General features: G+C 38.7%; 1 protein-coding gene across 1 annotated transcript in view; it reads right to left on the reverse strand.

The window, feature by feature from the left end:
• Positions 1 to 19,052, reverse strand: part of PCDH15 (protocadherin related 15) — a gene marked incomplete at its 5' end in the record, with an annotated part of 401,689 nt that overhangs the window by 200,739 nt on the left and 181,898 nt on the right. The window lies entirely within an intron of this gene.

Genomic DNA, 19,052 nt, shown 5'->3' on the forward strand with positions numbered 1-19,052 from the left:
AACATAATCTATTCTCTTTCCTGCTTTGTGCAAGGACTCCTACTGTGACATTAAGAAAAATAACTAAGGAACAGGTCGATCGTTGCTTAGGAGGTAACAGTTTAGTTTCATAGAATAATAGACAATAGATTGTAATTTTCCTATGAACTGAATTTGTTTTGTCAATATTTCAAATTGGACTGTGGTGTATATTATCCACATAAATATAACTGAAGAAGATGGAAAAAGATAATGGGATGCTTTCAATGAATATAAATGGACTGAACTTCCCCTTAAAAAGGAAAAAACTTTTTACACGATTACAAAAATTAAAAATGGATATAGTCTTTCTCCAAGAAGTGCACATTAAAAGACAACATTATAAATTTCTGGAATGCCCGAAAATTGGGAAACTTTATTTCTCACTAGCACAACAAAAGAAAAGAGGAGTAGCTCTATATATCAAAGAAACAATGAACTCCAAACAAATTTACTTGGATGAAGAAAGAAGAATACTAATGGTAGAAACAACGATAAATCAAAAACAGACATTGATGGTAGCAATTTATGCACCGAATAATAAACAATAAGAATTTTATCAAAGATTACATAAGAAAATAGTGGAAATGGAGTATCAAAATATTTGTTTAGTAGGAGATTTTAATGCAATTGTAGATGGAAAGTTAGATTATAGAAGTAGTAAAATAGGGGGAAAAGGAAGCAACATTTTGCCTAAGGCCTTTTTTAAAATGGCAGAAGAAATTTGCATACAGGTCATATGGAAAGAAATAAATCCTAAGAAATCCCAATATACATTTTATTCAAATAGCCACAAATCATGATCCAGGATTGACATAATATGGATATCTTCTGAACTAAAAAGGGACATACAAGAGATTGAGATAGAAACTAACGTATGGGTGGATCATAATCCAATAAAGATGATGTGGAGAGGAACAAAGAGAAAATAAGACGGACATTAAACTAATGCTTATTGAAAGAGAAAGAATTTATACAAAAAGCTGTAAAGGAAATGGAATTTTTCTTCAAAGAAAATAAGAAAGAAGATACATCACTCCAAAATGTTTGGGATACAGCCAAAGCATATTTTAGAAGATTAGCCATAATTTATATGGTGAAAAAGATGAAAGACAAAAAATAACAACAAATTAAGCTAAAAGAACTTATGAAATTAGAATTAGAATTACAAAGAAATCCACAAAAGAAAACTCTCAAAAAACAAATGGAGATAATAAAACACAAATTAAATTTAATATAAGCTGAAAAAATGGCCCAACAAATCAAAAGAGCAAAACAATTTTTTCTACAATGCTAATAAGCCGGGGAGATGGTTGGCTTATAAATTGAAAAAAGAAAGAGAGAAGAAACTGATAAATAAATTACAAGATGTGAGAGGTGATTTACAATGTCAAAATGATGCAATACAAAAAATAATTAAAGAATTTTACAAAACACTCTATGATATAGAAGAAATTCCTCAGGAAAAAAATAAGGCAATATATAGAAAATGCTAAGTTACCAAAAATCTCAGAGAACTACGAAAAATATGCTAAATGGGAAAATAACAGTAGTGGAGTTGATGGAAGCTATAAAAAGACAAAACAATGACAAGACACCAGGCCCAGATGGGCAACCGGCAGAATTTTACAAATGTCTACAAGATACACTAACCCTACCAATGCAAGAAGTGTGAAATGAGGTACTATTAAAGGCCAAATTATCAAGTACATGGATAGAAGCCACTTTTACACTAATACCAAAAGAAGACTCAGACCTGACTCAGATAAAGAACAATAGACCAATATCTCTACTAAATGTGGATTATAAAATCTTTGCTTCAATAATAGCAGAAAGATTAAAGATATTTTTATTGAATTTATACATTCAGATCAAAATGGATTCTTACCAAAGAATATACCAAATAAAGAATAATTTAAGAATGATTTTAGACAAATTGGAATATTATGAAATGCATCCATGGAAACAAATGGCATTAATTTTTCTAGATGCACAGAAAGCTTTTGATAAAGTCAATTGGCAATTTATGGTACCACAACTAAACTATATGTGTTCTGTTCTGTGCGTTGGTAAGGCATTGAGACGAGGCAGGTGTAACAACAGTTGCCTCTTTATTCAAGCTTCAACAGAATATCACAAAATAGCGTGGATCCCTTTTATACTCTTTTGCAGGGAACAGCATCAGCCAATAAATGCAACGTATTTTGCCGCATTGCGCATGCGCAATAGGCTGGAGACAGCCTGTCTGGCCCGGGCAGCCACGTGGTCTGCCCGGGTCTCTCTGCAGCTTCCTGCACCAGCTCTGTCAATCACAGGCTCAGGACATAATACCCCTCCCCTCTTAGCTCAAAAAAATATACACTACTATTTTTAACTACTACAAGGTTACCCTTTTGAGCGTGTTCTTATTTCTAGGGAACCCTTAGGTCTGCCAGCTTACTGACAGGAACCTTACATAAGCTTGTAATAACTTTGGAGGACCTCTGACCTGCTCTGAGCATCTCAGAGCTGCTGCAAGTACCCGGTCTGCAAGCTCGCCTGCCAGGCTCGGCAGACTGGGACTTTGAGGCCCAATTGATACAGGCAAACCCGCATCTTGCTGACTGACCTGGTCCAGTAAGTCCAACCCTTTGTCCATTTGACTTCGGCTGGCTCTTTCAGGTAAGCCCAGACCAGAGTTCCTTGGTGGGGTGGAATTCTCCAGATCCACGACAGACCCCTCTTGGGAGCACTGTCCCATAGGCACAAGGTCTGCAGTAGAAGTGGCATGAAAAGCCGGTTGCGTGCAATGTTCCATAGACCCAGTGCCAGAGTCAGGAGCCACCTCGTTTGCAGAGTGCAAACCCCTGCTTTCGCAGGAAGACTGAGATCCACAATCATGATCATGGTCCTCCTCCCCCCCCCCGAGAGCAGAGTCAGGAGCGGAAGGGTGACTAGGTAGCCTCCATTGCAGCTGGTCAATGTGCCGATGCAGCACGCATCCATCTTTCAAGGCCACTTCATATGACAGTGGCCCAGTGACTTTGCAGACCACTGCTGTCACCCAGAGATGTCTAAGTCCATAGCTCCTTGCCCAAACTGGATCACCCCCCTGTAGTCTCCTAAGTGCCCATGGCTGTGACACCTGTGAAGCCACCTGGTCTGGGTGCAACCTGTCCAGTTTGGTAATGAGACAGTGACCCCAGTAGAGTTCAGATGGGCTTTTCCCAGTAGCTGTGCAAGGTGTGGTATGTTGGCAAAGGAGAAAGTCAGCTAACCTGTGATGCCAGCTCCCATGAGTGAGCCTCTTCAAGGCATCTTTGGTTGTGTGCACCATGCGCTCAGCTTGGCTGTTGTAAGCCAGATGAAAGGGTGCCAAAGTAGCATGACGAATCATGTTGGCTTGCAGGAACTCCGAAGAGGTGAATTGAGGTCCGTTGTCAGAGAGAAGGACATCTGGCAGCCCATGAGAGGCGAAGATCCCTCTCAGCATCTGGATGGTCCTGGCAGCAGTCGTGGTGGACACTGGAATGACCTCTAGCCACTTAGAGTGACTATCCACCACAATGAGGAAGAATTGCCCCTGAAAGGGGCCAGTGTAGTCGACATAAACCCTTGACCAAGGAGCATGTGTCTCCTTCCACCTGTGTACAGGAGCCTGTGGCATTTCAGGCCTGGACTGTTGGCAAATGTGGCACCCTTGGATATGGGCCTCAATTTCCTTATCAAGCCCAGGCCACCAGAGATAGCTGCGCACAACCGCCTTCATCCGGACTATTCCTGGATGTCCCTCATGCAGAGACTGCAAGACTCTAGTCCTCAATGAGGTTGGGATCACTATCCTGCTACCCCACAGGCCATAACCTTTAAAGGTAGATAGCTCATGCTTCCTTTTCCAGAAGCTCTGGAAATTAGTACCAGGACACATGTCAGGCCATCCTGACAGCACCCAGTTCAGCATGTGTGTTAGTGTGTGATCAGTGGCAGTTTCTGCAGCCACATCCCCTGCATTGAGGGGAGACTCAGGCAAATTCTGGATAGCCAGGATGTGGTTAGCTGGAGTAGGATCTGATTCTACAAGCTGTAGAGGCAACCTACTAAGGCCAGCAGCATGGCCCATTTCTTTGCCTGGTTTGTGAACCAGGGAGTAGTCATACGCAGAAAGGAAAATTGACTACCTCAACATTCTAAGAGAAATTATGTGTGAGGTTTGCTTGTTCATTGTGAACAACCCCAGCAGTGGCTTGTGGTCTGTAAAGACCGTGAAGTGGCGATCATACAAAAAGTCATGGAACTTTTTTATGCCAGCCACTATGGCCAAGGCTTCTCTATCTATCTGTGCGTAACTATGCTCAGCAGAAGACAGAGTCCTTGAATAGCAGGCTACAGGAACTTGTGTTCGATCAGCCTTGAGGTGACTTAAGACAGCCCCGATCCCATAAGGGGATGCATCACAGGCTATACACACTGGCAGCTGCTCATTAAAATGAGCGAGAACAGTATTTGAAGACAACAATGCCTTGACCTAAGCAAAACTCCTTTCGTGGACTTGTGTCCACTTCCATGGAGCCTGTTTGTCCAAGAGCTGGTGTAATGGCTCTGCCACAGCAGAGGCTGCCTTAACTTCAGAGTCCAGCCCCAGATGCAAGCAACGGAAGTAAAAAGCACTAATTTAAGCTGATTGTAAACAGTGTGCTTGAATCTGGGTAAGAATCATTGATTTTCTCTATCCTACCTACTTTCCTGAAAGGTAGAAACTCCCAAGAAGCAAAGAAAAACCTCCGAAAGTGAAGAAAGGGGAGGTTTCCCCCACCCTTTTGCCACCGGAAGCGGCAAATTTTAACCTTTCATGGAGGAATAAAATCTTAAAAATGAACCAGTAATGACACCTACAGATGGATGAGGATTATGACAGTCATGGCAAAATTTGGGTTTGCCTGTGACCTTCAAAACCTTAACAAATAAAGAACAGCTGTGTAGATAAAGTGAGGCTTATAAACCTGAGGGAACAAAAACAGAACAAAACAGAACAAAACAAAACAAAACAAAACAAAAAATAACTTTTTTTAATTCTCTGGACTATAAGTATTTATTCAATTCTGACTCCAAAGCGGGGAGAAAAAATCTGGACTTTGGGGCATCATGGAAAATCAGAGACCTATAGGAAATACTTATCAAGAAAAAATGAATATTTTTCAAGAGGAGATATATGTAAAGCTGCAACTAATTCAAAGAACAATGATCTCAAATCACAAAGAAATTCAGAATAACTTTGAAAACATAGGTCAACTCATCTCCAATTAAGTTTATACCAAAAAAATCCTCAAGAAAACACAGCAGAGAAGGAACAGACAAAACAGATCATTGAACATAAATTCGAGGATAGAGACTTGAAGATGGAACTCCAGAAAACAAAGGAGTATGATCCAATCCAAGTGGAAAATTTTTTACAAGAAATACTAGATTTTTCAATACCACAAAATAAACTTGAGGACAAGAAAAAAGACTGGATAAAACGTCTACAAAAATATTAGGAAAAACACTAGAACTGGAGAGACAAAATGCGATAAGAGAAGCAGAGAGAAAAAGAAGGGAAAAGATACCCAATAAAAAGGAGTGGGCAAATGCCCTTAACAAAGATCCTGACTTACTTTTTATATCCACAGTAACATTTATGAACATACGGAAAACCCTTTGGATTCAGGAAAATACATTGACTAAGAAAGATATTGGGCAAAGAAAAAAGATTAAGGTGGAAACCAAGAAAATAGATGATGGGACTTATCAGAGAGAATACTTAAAAAAGAAACATTTGTTTGAATATGGTTAAAGAAATAGAAAATTTTTGGAATATACTATTTTAAGAGGGATGAATTCTCTAAACAATATAGTATGCTTTTTTTCTCTTTTGTATTCTTTTTCTTATTATGAGTAATATAAAAAGTTGAAATGATTTAAATAAAGGAAATGTCTTAGTTAAATGTGACTGAATCTAAGAAAATTATCAAACAATGTTTTGAGTAAAAGTTAAAGGACTAGATGACTAGATGTATTGAATGGAATGTTTAAAGATTAAAGATTAAATATATTCTTAATTATGGTTAAAAAGAATAAGAAATTAAGGAAACAAATATATATTAGCCTAGGAGGGATATATATTTTATATAGTATGTTATTTTTCATGTTTCTTGACCGTTTTCCTTTTATTTTATTTTTTTGTCTTTCTCTTTTTTTCTTTTCATTGTTTTATCTATTTCTTAAGAAATGTAAAAGTGTGAGATGGCTTATATGCAAAAAATAGAGTTAAATTTGTAAATGTAATTAATTATTGAGAAAATCTTCACCAGCAAGAATATCTTGAATTTGGTGGGAGAAATAAACTAATAAACTAAATAAGACTTATAACAGGATTTATGATAAGCCAACCAGAATGATTGAATAGAAAAGAAACATTATATTAATATGTTTATTATTTTTAGGAATATTGGGAAAAATTATATATTCAATTGTTATTTATCAAAACTATAAGAATTGTATTAACCCAATGCTTGCAAAGAGATTATTTTGGGGAAAGAGGAAATCAACTAAAATTAATATGTGGAATATGGATTATAGAAATTAATTGTTAATGACTCTTTTACAAATGTAACCCAGACAATACCCTGTTTGCCAATTATTGAGTGATTTATGTTTTTTCTTTAAAAAATAATAATAAAATATATTAAATAAAAGCAAATCACTTGAATGCAATCAGAACAGATTACAAAGAAGTATGTTCATGTGTTGTAAAAGAAGATGAAGAATGAACAACTATTGAACAACACTTGATTGGATGCAATAGTGATATCTAGTATGTTTAGATAGTTTGGTCATTTAGAGAGAATGAATATACACCAAATCTCAAAACAGATTTATGAAGAAAAAGAGAAAGGCAAAAGAAGAGAATGAATCAGATTCACAAAAAAAAAGAGAATGGAGAAATTTAAAGAAGAAAAAGAAATGCATAAATTGATCAATGGCTATGATAGAAATCAGGCTGTTTTGCAAGAATAAAAGGGCATGGAATAATAATGTGAAAGACTTGGTGTAAATCGTGTTAGCTATTGTTCTTCCTATCTCATTCTTTTATATTTTTTGGCTTATTATTTTTTTTATAAATATTTTATTGGGTTTTATATGGATAGGAAAGGGATGGGATCGGTAGGGGTGTAGGAAGGGGTAAACGTATGCGAATTGGGAATGGGTACAGTGATGGGGTTACCCCCAGCAAAAAATTCACGCTTAACAAGCAAGTTACCGTCCGGGTACCAAAATCAAATAAACATCACTTATATAATACTAAGCAATTATAATAAACTGAGTTAACAATAATCATAAGAATAAAAGATAGTAAATAAATATTATTCATCTTACTAAATAACCATGATTAATAAAATATTAATTGTTATAATCACTAATGCTTAAAATCACATTCATCCAAATTAATTTCAAAATCTTTTCTCATTCTATCGTACTACTAGCCATTGATAAAAAAAATTCCCATGTTTTAAAGTAGATAGAGTCTTCTTTCTCTTTGATCTCTAAAGTTAATCTGTCCATTTCTGCATATTCTGAAATTTTAGTAATTATAGTCTGATCAGATGATAAATCTTCATTTTTCCAAAATTGGGCAAATACTATTCTCGCCTTTGTCAATACATGTAATATTAAATATTCCTTCTCTTTTCCATAATTAGTTCCTAATAATCCTAACAAAAACAATTCTGGCTTAAATTCTATTTGTATTTTAGACATTTTTTCCAGCCATTGCTGGATCTTAACCCAAAATTTCTTTGCCTTAGGGCATGTCCACCAGGCATGATAGTAAGTACCTGGTTTTTGTTTACATTTCCAGCAAGTATTCAATGTGTTTTTAAACATTTTCGCTAATCTAACTGGTGTCATATGCCATCTATAAAACATTTTGTATAAGTTTTCTTTATATGAGGCTGCTTTAGTAAGTTTAATATTTCTATCCCAGAGTTTTTGCCAATCTTCTAAGTTTATAGAATGTCCAAAGTTCTTTGTCTATACTACCATTGTTTCTTTTACTTGTTCTTCTTCCATCTTCCAACTTAACAGAAATTTATAAAGTTTTTAAATCAAATTTTTGTCTGTTGTTAGGAGTATTTTATTAATTGAAATCTGTTCTTTATAAAATCTCATTAATTTTACATCTTTTTCATATCTTGTTTGAATTTGCAGATATGACCACCATGTTAAATCAATACCTTGTTGTTGAAGAACTTATCTGTCTTTAAGTTTTCCATCCTTATCCAGCACATCTATAAGTAATGAGTTTGTCATAATTAATTAAATTTGGGTAAGCAAACGCTTCCATTGTAGAAAGCCACTGAGGTATTTTCATGTAGATTTGATGTTTAATTCTCTCCCACTCTGAAAGCAATAATTCCTTATGGCATGGTTTTGAAAGTATTTATGTACTTTATTTTTCTCATATCACATAAACGCATGCGAGCCTAAGTGCAAATCATGTCCTTCTAAGTATAGAAGTCGTTTGTTTCTCAATGTGATCCATTTTTTAAGCCAAAGCAGAATAGCTGCTTGATAATACAGTCTCCAGTCCGGGAGTCCAAAGCCCCCCCCCCTGTCTTTAGTTTCCTGTAGTAATTTAACTTTAATTCTTGCTTTCTTTCCTTGCAATATAAATCTCAGTATTGTTATATTTAAATCATTAAAAAATTTCTTAGGCAATTTAACAGGAACTGTTTGGAATAGGAAAAGTAGTTTTGGTAAAATATTCATCTTAACAGTTGCTATTCCTCCTAACAGTGATAATTGAAGATTTTTCAACTTTTCCAAGTCTGCTTTTATTTGTTTCACTAGTCTCTCATAGTTATCCTCTTTTAATGTTGTGTATTTTGCTGTTAAATGAATACATAAATATTTGACTTTTTTAACTATTTGAAGATTTGTCTTTTTAGCGAGTTGGTTTTTCTGTTTATCTGTTAGGTTTTTTGTTAAAACTTTAGTCTTTTCCCTATTTATTTTCAGCCCAGCCACTAATATTCCTAGCCAACACTAATATTCCTAGCCAATGTAAGAATAAATAACAAAGGCGACAATGGGCATCCCTGTCTTGTGCCTTTCTTAATATCAAAATCATCTCTATAATCTCCATTTAAAAGTATCCTTGTTGTTTGTTTCTTATAAATTGCTTGAGTAGCATTTATAAAGTTTTCACCAAAATCCATTTCCTTCAACTGTTGAAACATAAATTGCCAATTTAAATTATCAAAGGCTTTTTGTGTGTCAAGAAATATAAGTGCCATCTGTTTCCCAGGATGATTTTCTTTCTTTTTTTTTTTTAATTGAAAATTTTTAGATATTTTTACAAAAAGCAAAAAAAACAAAAAAAAAACCAACCCTCGCCCACCCACCCCAACCCTCCCTCTCCATCCCCCCCGATCTTCCCAGAGCTGAGTATAGGCTTAATTAAAATTTTTAAGAATTTTAAAAAAATTGAAAAAATATGTCATAAATATATCTAAATACCTTACATAAACAATTTATAAAGTAATTAACAATAAAATATATGTAAAAAAAGCATACGTATTAAAAGGAAAAAGTACTTGAAAGAAAAAAAGATAATAAAAAAGAAAAAAAAGAGAAAGAAGAAAAGAGATATAAAAAAAGTACAATCTATAAAATATTAAAATTTATATACAAATTATTAGAAAGCTAAATGATATTTTCCCAGGATGATTTTCATAATATTCCAAAACATTTAAAATGATCCTTAGGTTATTCTTTATTTGCCTTTTGGGCAAAATGCCATTTTGGTCTGAGTGAATAAATTCAGTCAAATTGTCTTCATTCTTTCTGCCATTATTGCAGTGAAAATTTTATAGTCCATGTTTAGTAAAGATATTGGTCTATAGTTTTTAATTTGTGTGCAATCAGTATCTTCTTTGGGTATCAAAGTAATATTAGCTTCAGTCCACAAATTTTGTATTTTTTTCTCTAAAAACGTTTCATTGCACAAATCTTTCAAAATTGGATTTATTATATCTTGAAGGGCTACATAGAATTCTGTGGGAAGTCCATCAGGTCCCAGAGTTTTATCCTTCTTTTGTCTTTTTATTGCCTCTGTAATCTCCATCATTGTTATCTTCTTATTTAACATATGTCGCATAATCTCGGGCACCTTTGGAAGATTCGCTTCTTCTAAATAGTCCTGTATTGCCTCCTTAGAAATCATCTCCGCCTTACAGAGTGTCTCATAATAGTCCATAGTAATTTTTTTCATTATATCATTATGTCAATATAACTCACCTTTTGAATCTTGTAGCTTACTTATCAATCTTTTTTCTCTTTCTTTGTTCAATCTGTATGCAAGCTATCTTCCCGGTTTATTAGCATTTTCAAAAAAATTCTGTTTCAATTGTTTAATCTGTTATGCCATTATATCCATCTCAAGTAAATTTAACTTATGTTTTATTAACTCCATTTGTGTCTTTAACTCTTTCTTTTGTGGGTCAACACGTAACTCAGATTCCAAATTGCTAAATTGTTCTTTCAGTTTGAGCTGTGTTTGTTTCTTTTCTTTATTCTTTTTAGCCACATAAGTTATAGCCAAACCTCTAAAGTATGTTTTCGCCTATCCCATACATTTCTTATTAATTTTAAAGAAAAAATCCATTTCTTTCATTGCTAATTGTAAAAATTCTTTTTTTTTCAGTATGGATTTATTCAACGACCATCTTAGTTTTTTTCTTAGTTCCTTTCCAAATCATGTTAATTGGATTATGATCTTCCCAGCTATTAGGTTCTATTTCAATCTCCTGTATCATAGTCTTTAACTCATAAGAGGTCCATATCATATCAATTCTTGACCACGATTTGTGCCTACTTGAATAAAATGTAAATTGTGTTTTATCTGGGTTCATTTCTCTCCATGTATCTTGTATACATAATTCTTCTTTTATCTTTAAAAAAGATTTGGGTAGGGTATTTCCCCCTTTTTTCCCTTGTTGGTAACTTTTATAATCCTGTTTTGCATCAGCTATTGCGTTAAAGTCTCCAAGTATATAGAGATTTTGATAGTTTAATTCGACTAATTTATCATATACTTGCTGAAAAAACTGATCTTGCTTCTCATTGGGGGTGTATATCGCGACCATCAAAATTTGTTTTTGTAATTTCCACCATTAATAGTCTCCCTTTATTGTCAACGTAAATTTGTTTTGGGTTCATCTTTTCTTTTATGTAAAAGGCTACCCCTCTTTTCTTTTGCAATGCCAAAGAGAAATAAAGTTTACCTATTTTTGGTTGTTCTAAAAGTCTAAAATGTTGTCTTTAATATGTGTCTCTTGAAGGCAAATTATGTCCAATTTCAATTTTTGTAGTCTATGAAATATTTTACTCCTTTTTTGATGGGGAGTTAAGACCATTTATATTTATTGAAAAGATTCTAGTCTCCTCCATGATTTTAGTTGTATCTAGATCTCAATCTTCTAGGGGAACTTATCTGCCTCTGATCTTTGGGCCTGACATCTTCCTCTGTTTGGGTCTTTTGGGGTTCTTCTTCCTCCATTTACTTCGATGTTCCTGCACCCATCATTTCCTCTGGTTTCTTGGATTCACCATCACCTTTTTCCAAAAAAGTTCTATGATTGTTGAAAAATTCCTCTGCTTGAGATGGGGTATCCAGTCTATATCTTTTCGAGTCCCAGAAGATTAATAATCCTCCTTGGAACCAACCATCTAAAATTCACTCCTTTATTGATCAATTTCCTTGTTAAAAATTGATACTCTCTTCAGGCTTCTCTTATTCTTCTGGGAATCTGTTTCAGAACTACAAGTTCTTTGTCTCTATATTTCAGTGGTTGATCTTTCATTGCTCTCAGAATCTCATCTCATGTGGATCTTTTGAGGAATCTTACATGGACCTCCGTAGAAACTCTAAATCTTCTTGCATTGCTTGAATTAACTCTAAAAACCTGATCCATTTCTCGTTTCATTTGGTCCATTTCCATTCCAAGTAGTTCCGCCAGTAACTCACTCATCAACTCCAACAAGTTCTCATCCCTCTCTTCTATAATATTTTGAAATTTTAAAAAGTATGATGCTCTTTCCATCTCCATAATGGCCATATTGTCTTCCAATTTCGCATTAGCTTGCGCCAATCTTTGGTTTTCATCTTGCAAAGCTTCTAATTTCTGATCAACAACCACTGACTTATCTTCTATTTTTTGCACTCTTTGTTGAGTGTCTATCATCGCCTGTTGAAAATTTTCCATTTTTTTGATCCATTTTAAGAAGATCATTTTTTAAATCTTCACAATTTTTTTCCAAATCTTTTTTCATTTCCATTTTAGATGCAGAAATTGCTTGGAGTATCATTTGCATATCTTTTTGTTGTGTTCCTGTTGTAGAAATGTCATAATTTATTTTTGGGGAGCTGAACTCACCAAGGTTGAGGCAGGGGCTGAGGAACCCTTCTTCGCCCCTTTAACTAAATTTGAGACGCTCATTTTCTAATTGTTGTTTTTATTTATAATCCAATAAGGAGCCCAATAGCTAATTATAATCCGTCAGACAGCCAGATGGCCAATTGTAATCCAAAGCCCTCCTATTATCAGGAGACAAGGCCAAGCGTGATTGAAAAAAGAAAAAGGAACAAAAACAATTCCAATAGGGCAATAGTTTAAAAAAAGGAAAATAAACAACTTCCACAACTATCCAAAAGAAGAAAAAAATGGAAAAAAGGAAGAACAAAAAAGAAGCAAGACAAAATCTCAAAAAAAGAAAAAAGGAGAGTGCATATTTATATCCAAAGAGGAAGACTAAAAAAGGTGTAAAAAAGGAACAAAAAAAGAAGAAACCAAAAAAAAGAGATAAAAGTAAAAAGTTCTAAAAGGGGAAAAATTATAGGAAAGGGGAAAAAAAGAACAATTTATAGTCCAATTACAAGTTTAAAAATTTATTCCACTGCCCAAAAAATAGAGAAGAAAAAAAAACCAATAAAAGATTCCCTTCTTTTGTAATTTTCCTTATTATAGGCAATATACAAGTGGCCAGACACACACAAAGAAAAAGAAGTCTTTTTCAGTATATTTTAAGAGAGATAGGAATGTCTGGGCATAGAGCCAAGTGTCTGGACGTTGAACCAAGTTTTGCAGCTGAATAAACAAAGCTGCCTGCCAGCGAACATGGAGGAAAAAAAGTTACAATGTAATCCCGGACGTTTAAATAGAGAAGGGAACATATTCAAAGTGGAAACAAAGTTTTAAAGTTCTAATAGAAAAAAAGAAAAAGCAGTTAGAGTAGCTTTTCCCAATTAAGATGTTTTTTTTTCCTTCTAAGAGTGAAATAATTTCTCCAGTTTAATTTTAAAATAGTTCAAGTTGTTTAGTAAAATCGCTTAAACTGCCACTTGTATGGGAGGAGGGGGGACAAAAAACCCCTCCTCTTTCCTCCCTTCAGCTTTCAGCTTCAAGTTAAAGACACATTGTTCTTTCTGATAAAGTCCACTTTGCCAAAAGAACAGAAACATAATCTCACCTGGCCCAGCTGCTTGCTTTCCAAATCAGCTGTTTTCTGTCTCTGACGATCAGCTGTTAATGGCGATGTGCATAAATGCACTCCACCTTTCTTTTGCTGGTTCCAGGGACTGCTTTGGGTTTGGCAAGCCAGCTACCGCCAGCTCCCGTTCCTCAAAGGTTCATCCCTCGGTGGCCACCCCTCCAGGGTGGCATTTGGCCCTAATGGGCCCACCAGTGAAGGAAATTTGGACCTGGGGAATGGAGAATCGCTCCCCAGAGTCTAGTCAGCGGTATCACTAAGAATCCTCTACTGGCTTTTTTTTTTTTTTTTTGTACTCCGCATAATGCTGCTTAAATGGAATAAAGTACAGATCAATATATGTACATCTACATTATGTGACTCAAGGAAATTGTCTGCTAAAGAAATTTTGCTGAAATCTAATTTATCCTTTAAATACAAAATGAAAGCAAAACTACCGGTACAAACCCGACTGCAGCACTTCACTGCACTTAAAGGTTAAAATGATATTGAATATGTCGGAAAACTGACAAATTCTATTCCATTATATAAATAGAGAAACAGGATGCATCTCAAAGCTGTTTGAATTGATACGTTGTCAGTGTATGGAAAGAACAAAAAATGGATTAAAAACATATATTGCTACTCTAAAGTGACATAACGGTGTCCTACAGAAAGTCAAAAGATTATCAGCTTTAGTTTTAATCCAATTTAATCTAGTTCAGAGAATGTATTCCCTTAAATTCTCATTCTTTTTTTTAAAATTGCTTCGTGAAACTTGGTTTTGCACATCTTCAGTTCCGTTTACCATTCTTCTCTCATAAACCAAGAAAAGAAAGGCAGGGGCATTAAATGCAGTAGATGAGGGGGGATAGGAGACACCTTGTATCATGTTTTCTCTATTTTCCATAGAAAATACTGTTCAATACTGAAAATAGCTGCTCAATACTGTTCTGAGCTTTCAGCTTCCTACCTACCAAAAATATTCAAGTTGCTACTTAACCATTTTCAGTTAGGCCAATCTTATTGCCCCATCATGCTTTTCAGCCTGAATTGTTTGCTTTGCTTTTTGGAGTCATGTTTTTTATTGTCCCTTTTCTTGATCAGATTGGGTTGGGTTGCCTTGACTTGTGTTCCCAGAAGGAACAAAAAGCTTAAATTGACCTTTGGAGCCTCCACTCATTTAATCAATCAATCAATCAATCAATCAATCAATCAGCCAATCAATCATCCAACTGCTACACCAGCCCAGCTCAATTCTTACTGCACCTAGAAATATTGTAATGAAGCAGTAAAGGAAAATGAAGAGGCAAGCTACAGTCTCCTGTAACTTCTTCTTTTCACAAAAAAGCAGTGCTGTGTATTTTATGGCTCAAGAAAAACAACACAAAACAACAACTACACTCCCTTCCCCATTCACTCAGCACTAAATTGTGGAAACAGGAATGTGCAAATAAGCTGAAGTACAGCAATAGAAAAGTGACATGAAATAGAATGAAAACTAACTGTCAAGCCCTCCCGGGCTCAACATACAGGAGGGGGATGGTGAAGGACAGCACATTGGGGGAGAAGACGGCCAGTTCCACACAGCTCACAGTCTCAGTGAAGCAGCTTGAGTGGCGATGCTCCAGCAGAGCCATTTGAACCGCCAGACAGCTGATGGGCTGTTGACGTGCAGCGGACGCCAAGCGGAACGCCGGACGACATTGGGAGCCATGCCCACGCACAGGAGATGCCTGAACAAATTAACAAGCGGCTGCCGGACAGCTGACGAGCGGGAACGGCACGCTGTCAGGGCTTCCCAGAAGGCCGAAGATTATGCAGATGGGAGGGGGTCAAGCTGGGACAGCTGCTGCGCTTTGGACTCGATGCTGGTTGGGTGATTGGAGGGTGGGGTTGCTGGGTGATTGGAGGGTGGGATTGTCGGCTAGTTGGGTGGAGGGTGGGGTTTCTGGCTAATTGGGCAGAGGGTGGGGTAGCACTGAAGCAAGTGTATTTAACCTGCGCTGGGAGGCGGTTGCTCCCAGCGCGAACTTTGTTTCAGCAACTTTGTTTCACCAACGATGCCTTAAAACCACTACTTCCTGAATCTGTTTGCCTGTGCGTCCTTCTTTACTCAGGAATCCGGTAGGATTGTTGACAGAAAGTTTGCGCTCAACCCCTTTACTTTTTCCCAACCCTATGTGTTTCCTGTGCCTCTCCTTTTTCTCCTCCCCAGAGCTGTTGGCCCCAGCCTGGTTGGCCTGTCTGTTCTGAGCTATGGCAGAAGGCACTCAGGAGGTGGCCCCTGTTGGGGAAGACCCTGAGGCGGCACCAGTGGGGGCGATAGAAGTGGACCCTCTGGTTGCTGGCCAGCCAGTGGTACGTCCTAAGGTGGTGGAGCCCAGTCTGGTGGACTGGTCAGGTGACATCTCAGGACCCCAAAGGGCTACAACAGGTGGGAATGCCCTGTCCGGGGAATGGTGGCATAGCCCAGCGGTTACTGGGATAATGGAAGGCCATGGCCTGGGGAGGAGGGCCGATTGTCATCTCAGTGGCGAGAGCAATGCATGACGGAGGAAGACGAGGAGGACTGGAGCTATGCCACAGCTCCTGGGCAAACCACAATGGACATCTTACGCAAGCAGTTTGGAGAAGTGGGGTATCAGGATTCTTCTTCCTGGCAACGGTGGGACCCAGGTGCAGAAACAACCTCTTGGTTGCAGGGCGGTTCCTCCTCTGCACAGCCGACTATGGGACACTTCTGGTTGGCAAGTCCAAAGCTGAGCCACCATGCTGCAGAATGTCCCGAACCAGCACCCAAAGGAAGGGCGGAGTTCTCTGCAAAAGGTACACCAAGGAAGACCCCAGAAAAGTTGCGGGTGGTACAACAACAGGTTGAGGGGTCCATTTTCAAGGGGAGTGGTCAAACCCTGAGGACGTGACCAACATGGCTCCCAACTGGTCATGTATGACGAGGATGCGGGAGCTCCTGAAGATCCAATGGTAAGTGAACCCATCCATCCATTCACTCTCCCTGTCGTATTAGCTACTGCACACTCTGGGTGTCAGAGACAGTATAACGCCCTCCTTGACACTGGATGTACTCGGTGTTTGCTTAGAGAGCACGTAGTACGTCAAGTAGTCATTAGAGTGAGGCCCTTGTGCAAACCAGTGCAGTTTGAGCAGGTGGATGGGTCCCTACTGAGAGGGGTGCCTGCCACGTACCTTACGGAACCAGGGTGGATGGAATTGGGAGAACATTGGGAGGTGATTCGTTTTGTGGTAATCCCCTCCATGACGGAGGCTGTCATATTAGGACTAGCCTGGTTGGATAAGTGGGGTCTGACGATCTGGTTGGAAGGTGGGTACCGGAGAGTTTGGATTGATGTGGGTCCCCAGCCACCACCCCATGAACAGATCTGAATGGGGAGGGGAACCATGCCTACCTCCACAACACTGACCTACTTATATGTCTTTGCTTGCTTCCAGGAGGACACCTGGTAGGGGGGACCACCTGTCAAGCCCTCCCGGGGGATGGTGAAGGACAGCACATTGGGGGAGAAGATGGCCAGCACCAGTTCCACACAGCTTACCATCTCGGCGAAGCAGCTCAAGTGGCGGTGCTCCGGCGGGGCCATTTGAACCGCCGGACAGCTGATGGGTGGTTGGCATGCAGAGGAGGGTGGAGTAGCACTGAAGCAAGTGTATTTAACCTGCGCTGGGAGGCGGTTGCTCCCAGCGCGAACTTTGTTTCAGCAAGGATCTTTTGTGCTGTAAATCTGTGCTGATGCCAATGATGCCTTAAAGTAAAACCACTACTTCCTGAATCTGCCTGCGCGTCCTTCTTTACCCAGGAATCTGGTAGGATTGTTGAAAATTTGCACTCAACCACTCTACTTTTTCCCAACCCCATGTGTTTCCTGTGCCTCTCCTTTTTCTCCCCCCCAGAGCTGTTGGCCCCAGCCTGGTTGGCCTGTCTGTTCTGAGCTATGGCAGAAGGCACTCAGGAGGTGGCCCCTGTTGGGGAAAACCCTGAGGCGGCACCAGTGGGAGCGATAGAAGTGGACCCTCTGGTTGCTGGCCAGCCAGTGGTACATCCTAAGGTGGTGGAGCCCAGTCCGGTGGACTGGTCAGGTGACATCTCAGGACCCCAAGGGCTACAACAGGTGGGAATGCCCTGTCCAGGGAATGGTGGCATAGTCCAGCGGTTACTGGGATGATGGAAGGTCACAGCTTGGGGAGGAGGGCCGATTGTCATCTCAGTGGTGGGAGCGATGCGTGACAGAGGAAGACGAGGAGGACTGGAGTTATGCCACAGCTCCTGGGCAAACCAGAATGGACATCTTATGCAAGCAGTTTGGAGAAGTGGGGTATCAGGAGTCTTCTTCCTGGCAAAGGTGGGACCCAGATGCAGAAACATCAAGCGGCGATGCTCCGGCGGGGTTGTTTGAACTACCGGACAGCTGATGGGTGGTTGGCATGCAGCGGACGCCCAGGGAATGCTGGACGACGTTGGGAGCCACGCCCACAGAGAGGAGACGCCTGAACAAATTAACAAGCGGCCGCTGGACAGCTGACGAGCAGGAGTGGCGCGCTGTCTGGGCAGGGCTTCCCAGAAGGCCGAAGATTGCGCACACAAACAGGAGGGAGGGGGTCAAGCTGGGACAGCTGCTGCGCTTTGGACTGGATGCTGGTTGGGTGATTGGAGGGTGGGGTTGCTGGGTGATTGGAGGGTAGGGTTGCTGGCTAGTTGGGTGGAGGGTGGGGTTGCTGGTTAATTGGGCGGAGGGTGGGGTAGCACTGAAGCAAGTGTATTTAACCTGTGCTGGGAGGCAGTTGCTCCCAGCGTGAACTTTGTTTCAGCAAGGATCTTTTGTGCTGTAAATCTGTGCTGATGCCAATGATGCCTTAATGTAAAACCGCTGCTTCCTGAATCTGTTTTCCTTTGTATCCTTCTTTACCCAGGAGCCCGGTAAGATTGTTGACACTAACTGCATGTTAATTTCATTTGCAAATACTGGAGTTGGCAGGGCAGATTACAAAACAAAACAAAACAAGCTCCTTGAACTATGTAACTCTTGCAAAATAAGTGTGCAGCTAATTTCTGTACGAAGTTGCATTTACCCTTGCATTTACTCTTTGCACCATTCACCAGATATGCGTGGAGAAAAGGTAGAAAAGAACAATGTTATTCAGCTATGATTAGTGGGATGCCTCTAAAAAAAATCTTAATCAAGGAAAAGAAATACATTTTCACAAGCCAGCCAGTGTCTTATAATATCACCATTATCAACCATGCATACTCAGAACTGTTTACAAAGAGACATGGAATGACTATTTCCAACAGCAGCAAAAGGCAAAGTTAATGGTAAACAGCTGAATGCATATACACATATTTTACTTCAAGCACTTCTCTGTTAAGCCTTATTTTTAACAGTTTATTTCCAGTTTTGTTGGAAGGCAGTTGGGAAGGCAGAGATGAATGGGATTTACCGTAATTTGAAATT

The sequence above is a fragment of the Crotalus tigris genome, unplaced genomic scaffold (genome assembly GCF_016545835.1).
Source record: "Crotalus tigris isolate CLP2741 ecotype Arizona unplaced genomic scaffold, ASM1654583v1 scf7180000020464.425836, whole genome shotgun sequence".
Taxonomy (NCBI): Eukaryota; Metazoa; Chordata; class Lepidosauria; order Squamata; family Viperidae; genus Crotalus; species Crotalus tigris.